Source organism: Crinia signifera, chromosome 1 (assembly GCF_055691185.1).
Source record: "Crinia signifera chromosome 1, ASM5569118v1, whole genome shotgun sequence".
NCBI lineage: Eukaryota > Metazoa > Chordata > Amphibia > Anura > Myobatrachidae > Crinia > Crinia signifera.
In genome coordinates, this window is record NC_139217.1 from 310,500,829 (window position 1) to 310,512,003 (window position 11,175).

Genomic DNA, 11,175 nt, shown 5'->3' on the forward strand with positions numbered 1-11,175 from the left:
GTGCAGCTTCTGCCAGTGGGTGAGGGTCCAGCGTGGCAGCACAGAAGTACAGGACGGTGGCCCTGAGTCAGTGTCTCCTCCGACTGGGTGGGAGTTAGGGTGCATGAGAGCAGGAGGCTGGGTGGTAAAGCATGATAGGGGAATGTGGGCAACACAGGGTGAGCGGGTCCCCACTGGCGGAAGTTACGGGGCAGGAGAACAGGAGGCAGGGCAGTGATATAGGTGTGTGGGCATGAGGGGTAATAAAGGTTTTTGTTGCGGAGTAGGGATAGGCATTGGTGCAGACACCATCGATGGTTGGCATTGATGGCGATTTTGCACCCTGCCATCGATAGTAGTAACATATTACTTGGATAACCATCGATTGTTGTAGCTATCGATGGTCATCCATTATATCTGACTGAATAGGCCGTGGGTCAATCAGAACTTGGTGGCCTAAAAAAATTTGAAACTTGATCGGTTCTCCTTTGCCATCGTTGTAGGGAAACCATCTTGTCCTCCCACATTGATGGCAAAAGTATTCAACATCGGCCATAAACCATCGATTATTTGAAATCATTGATGGTCGATGGGCATCCCTAGAACTGGAGGAGGGTGGGGGATAGTATGCAGCTCCCGGCAGTGGGTGAGCGTCTCCTCCCACTGGGAGAGAGTGAGCGTGCATGAGAGCAGGAGGCTGTATAATAGTGGTATGTGGGCAAGACATTGATAAAAGTTGTGGCGCTGGTGCAGAGGGCAGTGGGGAAACCTGCAGTGCGGCAGCCAGGGCCAGATTTCCCACCTAGGGGCGGTACCTGCTTGTGGTGGTACAGGATCCCCCATTGTCACGGGGGTACGTGAAATGCGGGAGCGGGGTCGCGGTGGTCCGCTGGGGGGTGGAATTGACGGAAGGGGGTCAGGGGGGTCTGCAAAAGCGGGAGGGGGTATGGTGTGTGGGGATCTGCGATTAGCGGGAGGGGGCGGGGGTCCGCAAATCATGGGAGGGGGCGCTGGGGGGGCTTGAATCGTGGGAAGGGGGGTCCGCAAATTGCGGGAGGGGGGTTGTCGGGGTTAGTGAATTGCGGGAGGGGGGGTTGCGGAGGTCCGTGAATTGCGGGAGGGGCGCGGGGGGTGCCGTGAGTCAAGGAGGGGGCGCTGGGGGGTGGTGCGGGGGTCCGTGAATCACGGGAGGGGTCATGAATCGCAGGAGGGGGGGTCGTGGGGGGGCTGCAAATCGCAGGAGGGGGGGTGTGGGGGGTGCCGTGAATTGCATGAGGGGGGTGTGAATCAAGGGAGGGGTGGCGCAGGGGGGTGGTGCGGGGGTCCGTGAATCGCGGGAGGGGGCATGAATCGCGGGAGGGGTGGTCGTGGGGGGCTGCGAATCGCAGGAAGGGGGTGTGGGGGGGGGAATTGCGTGAGGGGGGCATGAATCGCGGAAGGGGGGTCCATCTGCAAATTGCGGGAGGGGGCGCTGAAGGTGGTGTGTGAATGACGGGTCGGTCGCAAATCGCGAGAGGTGCCGAGGGGGCCCGCAAATCACGGGAGGGGGGTGCTACGGGGGGTTCCGTGAATTGCGGGAGGGGGCGGCGCGAATTGCGGGAGGGGGGGTCGCAAATCGCAGTAGGGGGGGTGCCGTGAATCGAGGGAGGGGGGGTCGCGGGGGGCCCTTTTAATGCCGGGAGGGGGGGTCGTGGGGGTCCCGCAAATCGCGGGAGGGGAGGATGCAGGGGTCCCGCGAATTGCGGGAGGGGGCTCGCGGGAGGGATGGGTCGATGTGGTCCCGCGGGTCCCGGGAGGGGGTGGTCGCGGGGGTCCCAGGATTCTCGGGAGGGGGGAAAGCAGGGGTCCCGCGAATCGCGCGCGGGGGGGGGTCGCGGGGTCCCGCAAATTGCGGGAGGGGGGGTCGCGGGGGTCCCGCGATTCGCGGGAGGGGGGTTGCGGGGGTCCCACAAATCGCGGGAGGGGGGGTCACGGGGGTCCCGCGAATCGCGGGAGGGGGGGTCGCGGGGGTCCTGGCAGAGGGTAGGGATGTGCAGGAGTAATGGTGGATGGTGGCTGTGGAGTAATGGTGGATGATGGGCGTGTACTGTAGCCCTGGCTGGGCGGGGGGAGGTGATGTCAAGGGGGTGGAACGTTATACACATGAAACTGTTCTACACAGGAATGTTCTACACAGGGGTTGAGTGACAGATCTGGCTAAATATATAAGAGATATTAAACTGTTAGCTTGCTTATATTAACCTGTACTCATGTATTTCCCTTGTTCGATACTACTGTAAGCTTGTTGTTTTATATTTAAATGAAATAATAATAATAATAAACCAATTTATACAAATTACACTGTGATTATTGGTTCATCCATTAGGTCAGTATTCTTGTTTAAACAAATGTGTATTCATCCAATCATGTGGCAGCAGCTTAATAAGCAAATGCATGGTTTAGAGCAGTGAGTTTAGAGCAGTCCGTCGCTGGTGAGCTACCAGTAACTTTCGTTGAGCAAAACACGTGGTTAGATGACTGCTCTCCACCCGGTCCACCCGCACTTCCTGCCTGCCCATTGCTGCAACCTCCACCTTCTCCCACAATCGTCCACTGTCTACTTTTGCCGCTACCTTGGCCCACACTCCTCGTTTCAGAGGAGACAGGCGCTAGAAGTCATATTTGACCTCTAGCATGTGACGGAGCACTGCGCTAAGTGCTCCTGGCACTTACGGGTAACGCTGCAGCGCTGTGCTCCCTGTCAGATGCTAAAAGTCAAATATGACTTTTAGCATGGTGTGGGGGAAGACAATGGACTCCTTAAGCCAGCATGGGGGTGATGGAGCTGAACTCCGAATGCAGCAGCAGCCAACAGGGATGATAAGCGGCTGATGAGGGGTTGAGGGGTCCACGGCTCCAGCCTACTGTAAATTATTATGGTGACCTGGTGAACATTACCGCCACCTGGCCCTTGGGCAACTGCCCACTATGCCCATGTGAAAAGACGGCCCTGCAATGGAGGTGGGCAAGCAGTTACCCCTTGGCAACAAGCATTAACCCCAGGCAATGAAAATGAACCCCTGGCAACAAAAATTATCCCCTGGCAGCAAGCATTGACCCCTGTGCAGAAACTTGTGTCAGGGGCATTGTGGTGTGCCATATTGTGTCGGGCATTGCAGTGTGTAGCATAATAAATTCTTGGGGGCTGTCCTGCATCCCACCTGGGGCCGGAAGTGTCCTGTGGTGGAGAGGCGGTGAATAGACAATGTGCATATGCGCACAGCATCTATTCAGAGAGGCTGGGTGTATGGCCAGCAGCTCTCAGAGCACTGGCCATGTCCCCATAGCAGAAAAAATTGTGGATGTTGCCTCGCAGGAGTATCCTGATAGTAGGTCATCCCACCTAATTTCTCCCACGTGCCTTTGACACGCGCAGATGTCCCTTCTCCTCTGTCTCCAGTGTTGGGAGGTATGTACAGTATGCTGCATATTGGACATTGCAGTGTGTGGCAAAATGTGTCAGGGGCATTACAGTGTGTGGAATAATGTGTAAAGGGCATTTTTTGGTTATTATGCAGATTTTTTAATATTATTTTAGTAGCTCTTCAGGCGGTTTATTTTGTCACGAGTAGCTCACGCCTCAAAAATGGTTGGAGACCACTGGTTTAGAGATTCATACAGTATGCTATACAACTTGAAGTATCCACAGCAGCGACACACATACCTCCCATTTTTTTGGACTGTCCCGTGTCCCACCCATTTCCGTCTGTGTCCTGCAGTGTGGAGGGCAGTTGGGAGTTCCCCCTGATTTGATGGTTTGCTGCTGAGCAACGCAGCATGTATAGACGCACATAGCTTCTATTAACTGAAGAGAGGGGCTGCAGGCATCGCCAGCAGCTAGCATAGCGATTGCCATGCCACCCACAGCGACAAAAACAGGGCATGACCTGGCTAAAGTGCCGCAATGCCACATCCCCAATTTTGGTAAACACATATCTCTCCCTGAGAAAAATGGGTATACTCGAGATGGGATACTCAGAGTAGGAATAGGCGCCCTGTGGGGTGTATTGCTAAGCTGCTCCTACTTGAGGGGTGTTAGCCCTCTACAGATATAGACTAAGCAAAAAAAAGAGGTTGTGGAGCGCTAGAAATGGATCAATTGGATATTACAAATTTAATGAAATATATATAAAGTTAAAATAACAGCTGATTTGACATATATAATAAAAAATGGAATGATAACAATATAATGACAATAAAATTAGACAAGGTAAGGTGATACTTATGTCTCTGGATAGCTGCCGTGTATGTCCCTGGAATTGAAGGGCTTAGAATTCCTTAGAAGTTGCCCAATATGATGGTATAGACAGTGGGTTGTCCTGGATGGTGTAGTAAAACGCTGGAGGATGATCTTGTTCCCAATTGGGGAGTCCTCACTAGAATGCGCTGATTGCTGGTGGTCACTGTGGTGGGTCTCACGCTGGAGGATGATCAAATTCCTGTTTGATGGAATGGTCCTCACGATAATGCGGATAGTTGAACCACAGAAGTGCGATGGAAGTAGATCTCCAATGGAGGGAGATAGTGGGGGCAATCCGGACAGGGTGACAATGAAAGGGACAAATTCCGGGATTGGCAGGGAATACAGCAGCATAGACAGAGATCCTTACCAGTCCAAACTTAAAAGTAGCAAGTGCTGCCTAACATGTTTCGTCGTGATGTCACGACTACACCATCCAGGACAACCCACTGTCTATACCATCATATTGGGCAACTTCTAAGGAATTCTAAGCCCTTCAATTCCAGGGACATACACGGCAGCTATCCAGAGACATAAGTATCACCTTACCTTGTCTAATTTTATTGTCATTATATTGTTATCATTCCATTTTTTATTATATATGTCAAATCAGCTGTTATTTTAACTTTATATATATTTCATTAAATTTGTAATATCCAATTGATCCATTTCTAGCGCTCCACAACCTCTTTTTTTTGCTTAGTACATATCTCTCCCTGTTCCTTCTACATCAAAGTTGGGAGGTATGGATACACACGCTTATATATACAGGTTGAGTATCCCGTATCCGTGCATCCATTATCTGGATTATTCCAAAAACCATGGTTTTTGGAATAATTAAAAAAAATTTTTTACCCCCCCCCCCCCCTAACCCTCTTTTCATACTTACCAAGTCCCAGGGCATCCACAGCAGGCCTCCGGCATCTTCTCCAGGGCCTCCAATGGTCCCAGGAATGCTTTGTGCGAGTGTGCGCATGCGCCGGTGACGTCACCGGTGCGCGCGCACACCAGCACAATGCATTCCTGGGACCGCGGGAGACCCAGAGAAGATGCCGGAGGCCTGCTGTGGACGCCCGGGGACTACCTGGACGCAGAGGGACCACCGGACACCATCAGGGGACAGGTAAGTAAGCCTAAAAAATATTATTCTAAAAAACGAAAAAATCCCCTATCCGGAATGCTCGTGGTCCCGAGCATTTCGGATAAGGGATACTCAAATTGTACTGTATTAGATCATTTATCTTGGGAATAATATGTAAAACTTAATTATCATTATGAGACTGCTTAAATAAATGTAGAATGAATCATTGCTTGTGATAAATAATAAATAGAAAATCTGAAAACTCTCTACATACTATACTATACTCATGCTTGTCAAAAGTTTTGAACTAAACATTTGCCTTCTAAAGTCTTTCCGTGAACTATAACTACTGTGCCTAAAGATGTAATTATACTCACTGTCATTATGTCTTATATTCCTTAAAATTACCATTAACATTTTTGCCACTAACAATGTGCCCTTGACATTCAGAAGGCAATAGTTCTGTCAGGTTCCACGTGCCTACACTATCTTTGTAGTTTTATATTACTTACTTAGCCATTTTCTTACTTTTACTTTTCATTTAAGTGCTCTTCTTGGTTCTATTTATTGCATATCTTACCAAGTTTAAATATATATTATTTAATACATGCATATATCTTTGAGAGGCAATTGGCTTAAATGGACTCTAAGGACACAATTAAATTATAATTAGGTCAAGAAACTGATAATGCATAACTGACTTTTCAGCTCTCTGAAATTACAAACCATTATAACAAGAATTGTTTCGACAGTTTTCACAGCAATACCAAGTTCCTGTTAGTTTTCACTACTGTCAAACAAAGATCAAGGGTCCTATTTATCAAAGCAAGACAATAAGTAAGATTTTGTATCACTGCCTATCACAGTAAAATAAAACTTATTTTATCTTTTTTAACATTACAATGTGGCAAGGGAATCCTATTAAGTAGAACATTTTACAAATACACTTTAACCAAGTGATTCCCAAACTATTTTGTATAACGGCACCCTAGAGCATCAAAATGTTTTCAAGGCACCCCTAGGCCAAATGTTTTTTATTGAGAAATTCAGAAAAATATATTAAATTAAGTAAATTGTGTTTATATGTCACAGTTATGTGGTGAGGGACAGGGTTTGCTCCTATTTGTTGCATATATTATGATTGGCAGCCACCAGCACTGGTTTTTCCTGGTACATTGACCATTAATAATATGAATTGATCCTGGTCCACCAACCAGAGACACCCCTGCATGTGTCATGAGACACCCCAGGGTGCCTAGGCACACAGTTTGGGAACCACTGCTTAAACCAATATAAATTGGAAACAAGGATGATTTAGGTGCCCTGTGGACAACTACATTGGCAAAAGTATTGAGGGGGGGGGGGGGGGGGGTTAAAAACACAACAGAATATTTGATGTATTAAAGGGAAATAGTTTTTTAAGGGTTAAAGTGCTTGATTTTACTTTATCTATTTATTAATGATGTTATTATAATAAGGTATAATCTCCACTGTCAGAAATTGTTTATCAAGTTTTGAGCAGTTGCTCTCTGTTTTGGTAGAACTATCTTCACCAGTGAATGAATTCAAAGGATTCAGTATGAAATCCCAGAGGTCGGGATCCCGGAGTTCAAAATCCCGACGCCGGAATCCCGACCGCCGAAATCCCGACAAGGGGGTGACGTGGATCGCCCCCCCCTTGCGGGCTCGCTGCACTCGCCACGCAGTGGGCCCGGTGCCTCACTACGCTCAGCACGCTAATTTATTCTCCCTCCAGGGGTGTCGTGGACACCCACAGAGGGAGAAACTGTCTGGATTTCGGCGGTCGGGATTCCGGCGTCGGGATTCTGAACGCCGGGATCCCGACCACTGGGAAAATGACACTGGGAAAATAATTCTCAGCCATTTTACTGGCATTTTTGCTAATGTGCTGGCAAAATGGCTGCTAGGCCATCTTCCTGGAGATCTGCATATGGCAAATGTTTAATACCATAACAATACTACTCTGATGAGACTGGCATTTCTGCTTAGAAAGTCAAGTCAAAGAATCAACAAATTACATACAATACATAATTTGATAAACACATCTCTTTTCAGTGCCTGAAGAACTATTTTTCAGATTTTTGACAAACATTACTAAATGATTGTGGTATGATTTGACTCTAGTTCCTCCTCCATCATAGAAAACTAGCAGTGGTAGAATCATGTAGCCAATTCTTACAAGTGGCAGTCAGTAAAATACTTTATTTTCAGTGCTCAGAGCCACAGCTATTCATGGTTAACATTTACATAGCAATATCCACTGTCAGATAAAATGCATTTCTGTATAGCAACGGTGTTGAAATTTATGTTATTAACCAACTGAGTACAAAGTGAATTTATCAAAATAGGTGTGAAAATTGTCAATCAAACATTTTTATTCATCATAATGACCTTTAATGTTCACTTTATCATCTATATATATATGTCTAGTGTCTGTGTGACTCTGAAACACTGCCATCTGTTGGCAAGAAGTGAAACTACATCTACTAGCTTTCGAAGCTTTTGCTTTGACCGAGCTTATTAGTCATCTATATTAATATGTCTAGTGTCTGTGTTGCTGCGAAACACTGCCATCTGTTGGCAGCAAGTTAAACTTCATCTACCAGCTTTCGAAGCATTTGCTTTGAGCAGGCTTACTACTATAGGAAATATCTATTTTTACACAACATTTTTTGTTTGAATTTAAATAACAAATGTGAGATATGCTGGCATTTTTTGCACATCTCTGGATATTTTGCACATCTCTCACAGAGATGTTGATATGCAAATGGTTACTAGAGATAATTTAGATGACTTTTCCTGGTTTCAGATACTTCCCAAAAGGTTAGTACATACCCTAAGGCATAACTTCTCAAAGTTCATGTTCCTCATAGAATCACAAGTGAAATAATTAGCTACACCTGTGAATATTTTAATATGTCAGTAAATTATGATTACACCGGTACACCTTCTAAGTAATCTAGAAAATGGGAACTGTTTGGGGTCCTAAATTACAGGATCCATGATCTTTTTTGGTGTGCACAGTATGCACAGTATCACAGTGCCACTTACAGTCAAAGCTGGAAGAGAAGTTTCATGTACCAGTAAGATCATGTCCTAATTAAAATAAATGTTTTTCTTTGACTGCCAGGCGTCAGTCAGTAATAATTTTGAGAAATGGAAAAAGTGAGCAGAGTGCAGTGGCGCTACCTGAGGGGATCTGCCTAGTGGGTCCCTGGAGGTGTATCCCAATTTCACCGCAAATAATTACAGTAGTACAGTGGGTTTAGGGATCCATTGTTGGGCGCTCCCTTTTGTTTGATTGGAGTATGATTGAAAGGAACAGAAGGAAGGGGAGTGTGATACTTTTCTTTTCTTTCCTGTGTTGTATTCTTTCCTCTGTTTGCTGATCCTAGATTCTAATATCTGGTCCTTGGTATCTCCAGATGTCCGCATGAAAAAACAAAACAAATGGAAAGAATCCACAATGTGAGATATCTTAGGGGTTGTGATACTGATTATTCTGTGTCACTATGAGCATTGGTGGCGTACCAAACTCACTTGTGTCAACAGAATAATTTTGAAATTACTGTTTTTAATATATGCCAATATATTACTGTTAGCGACTGTGGAAAAAATTGGTGTCCAGAAACATTATTGTCCACATTCATCTTACTGACATCATATATATATATATATATATATATATATATATATATATATATATATATATATATATATATATATCATATAGTTACCTTATAAACTTATAAGTGTTCTGACATTTTGTGAAATACAGTCTTCCTATCTTAAAAGTTACTATTAATTCAGATACACTCCACCAATGTTTTGGAGGTGATTCTCTCACTCAGGGGTACAAGCATTGCATTATTTGTCCACCCAGATTCGTATTATTATTATTATTATTATTATTATTATTGTCCTTTATTTATATGGAACCACAAGGGTTCTGCAGTGCCCAGTTACAGAGTACACATAATCAAACAGGAAAACAGTAACTTACAGTTGAAGACAATACAGGACAAATACAGGGTAAATGATTATAGGAACATCAGCCGATTGCTGCAACATAAGTATCCAGGTGGCAGCAAACAGCATGCCTTGGTGCAGTCGAACACTGCTGAAGTAAGAAAGGATAAGCACATCAGGTAAGAGGTCCCTGCTCATGAGAGCTTACATTCTAAAGAGGAGGGGCAGACAGACAGGGGTGACACCAGAGGGCTAGACAGGGCGAGGAACAGAAGGTTAGGAGGACAGTTTGCTAGGTTTGGTGAGGAAGTGAGTCTTAAGATCCCGTTTGAAGTTATGTATAGAAGTGGAGAGTCTGAGGGGGAGAGGTAGAGTATTCCAGAGTAAGGAGCAGCACATGAAAAATCTTGGCGGTAGGAGTGGGAGGAGGTAATAAGTCATCAGGAGAGCTGATGGATGTTAGATAAGCAAAGGGGACGAGTGGGATTGTAAAGGGATACAAGAAAGCAAAGATGTGGTGGAGCGCTAACTGAGATATACAGATGGGGCAGGTCCCATCTTGGCAGGGGATGGCGATGGCGACGGCGACGCCAGCTGCCATCCCCCGCCAGCGCCATATCGATTGCGAGAAGGGGACACACGCGCACGAGAGGCGCGCGCGTCCCGTTCCGACGTCGCTTCCAGCTGCTCCCCCGGGTCCCCGCCGGCTTGTCGGCGGTAACCCGTGGTCCCCACCGCCTGCCCGCACCCCCCTAACCCTGTCCGTCTCCCTGAAGGTTCCCATCACCCCGCCGATGGAAATTGAGGAGCTCATGCGCGTGAGACGCACGCGCATCTCAGTCTGATGGCTGGCGAGGCTGCTGGCGGATCACCAGCTGGATGTTCTGGCGATTCGCCAGCCAGGAAGAGGCCTGCCCCATCTGTAATTCTCAAAAAATTATAATAAGAATGATCAATTGGGTATCACATTAACAGAAGAATATATTTATTAAAATATTGTTGACTATCTTGATAATTAATAGATCAATTAAAAAGCACATCAAAGTAAAACATATACTACAGTATATTAGACAACCATACTTTTGAAAATTAAGTCAGAAGGACAAAGGAATTTATACTTATTATCAGACCCGCTTGTTCCTATTGGTGCTCCCTTCAGATGATTAAGCTTGGTCTCCCATTTTGTAATCCATAGGGTACTGGTTATTGTGGGTGTCCATAAACCTGACTGGAGGACCCTTCCGCTTGTTCCTGATGGTATGAGGGTCAGGTTTCCCTGACTTCAAGCCAAGAAGGGGGGTCTCCAGTGATTTGGCAGGTGGTGGTGTCCCAGATGAGAAATTCCAGTTGGAAGGATTCTGAACAAACTTTGGGGATCCAAGAAATAAATGTTTTTGGGGAGCTGGTCCAAGTGGGATGAGTAATTGTAAGTCCAATGTCCAACATACAGGTGTAACTAACGCGTTTCGTTGTTCTCTGACAACGTTTTCAAAGGTTTATCACTCTGAGTTAGGTCAGAGTTTTTATACCCTCAAACAGGAAGTGCATCACATAACAATTATTCAATAACCCAATTGATCAGTTTAAAATCAACCTTAATAATCATCCTCTATTAGTATAGGGATATAAGAATGATAGGAGGCAGTCTGTATAAACATATTAAATATTTGTGAATAAAAAAATCTTAATAACAATAATATACCTAATTGCGTACCACTTCCGGTTGTTGGAACGCACGCCGCATCCAACTTCCGGTTTGTGGAACGCATGTTCATAACATTGATATTCCGCGAAATAGCGGGTATGTTGGATGGACCTATACACAGTAACTAACCCTTAATAGGGT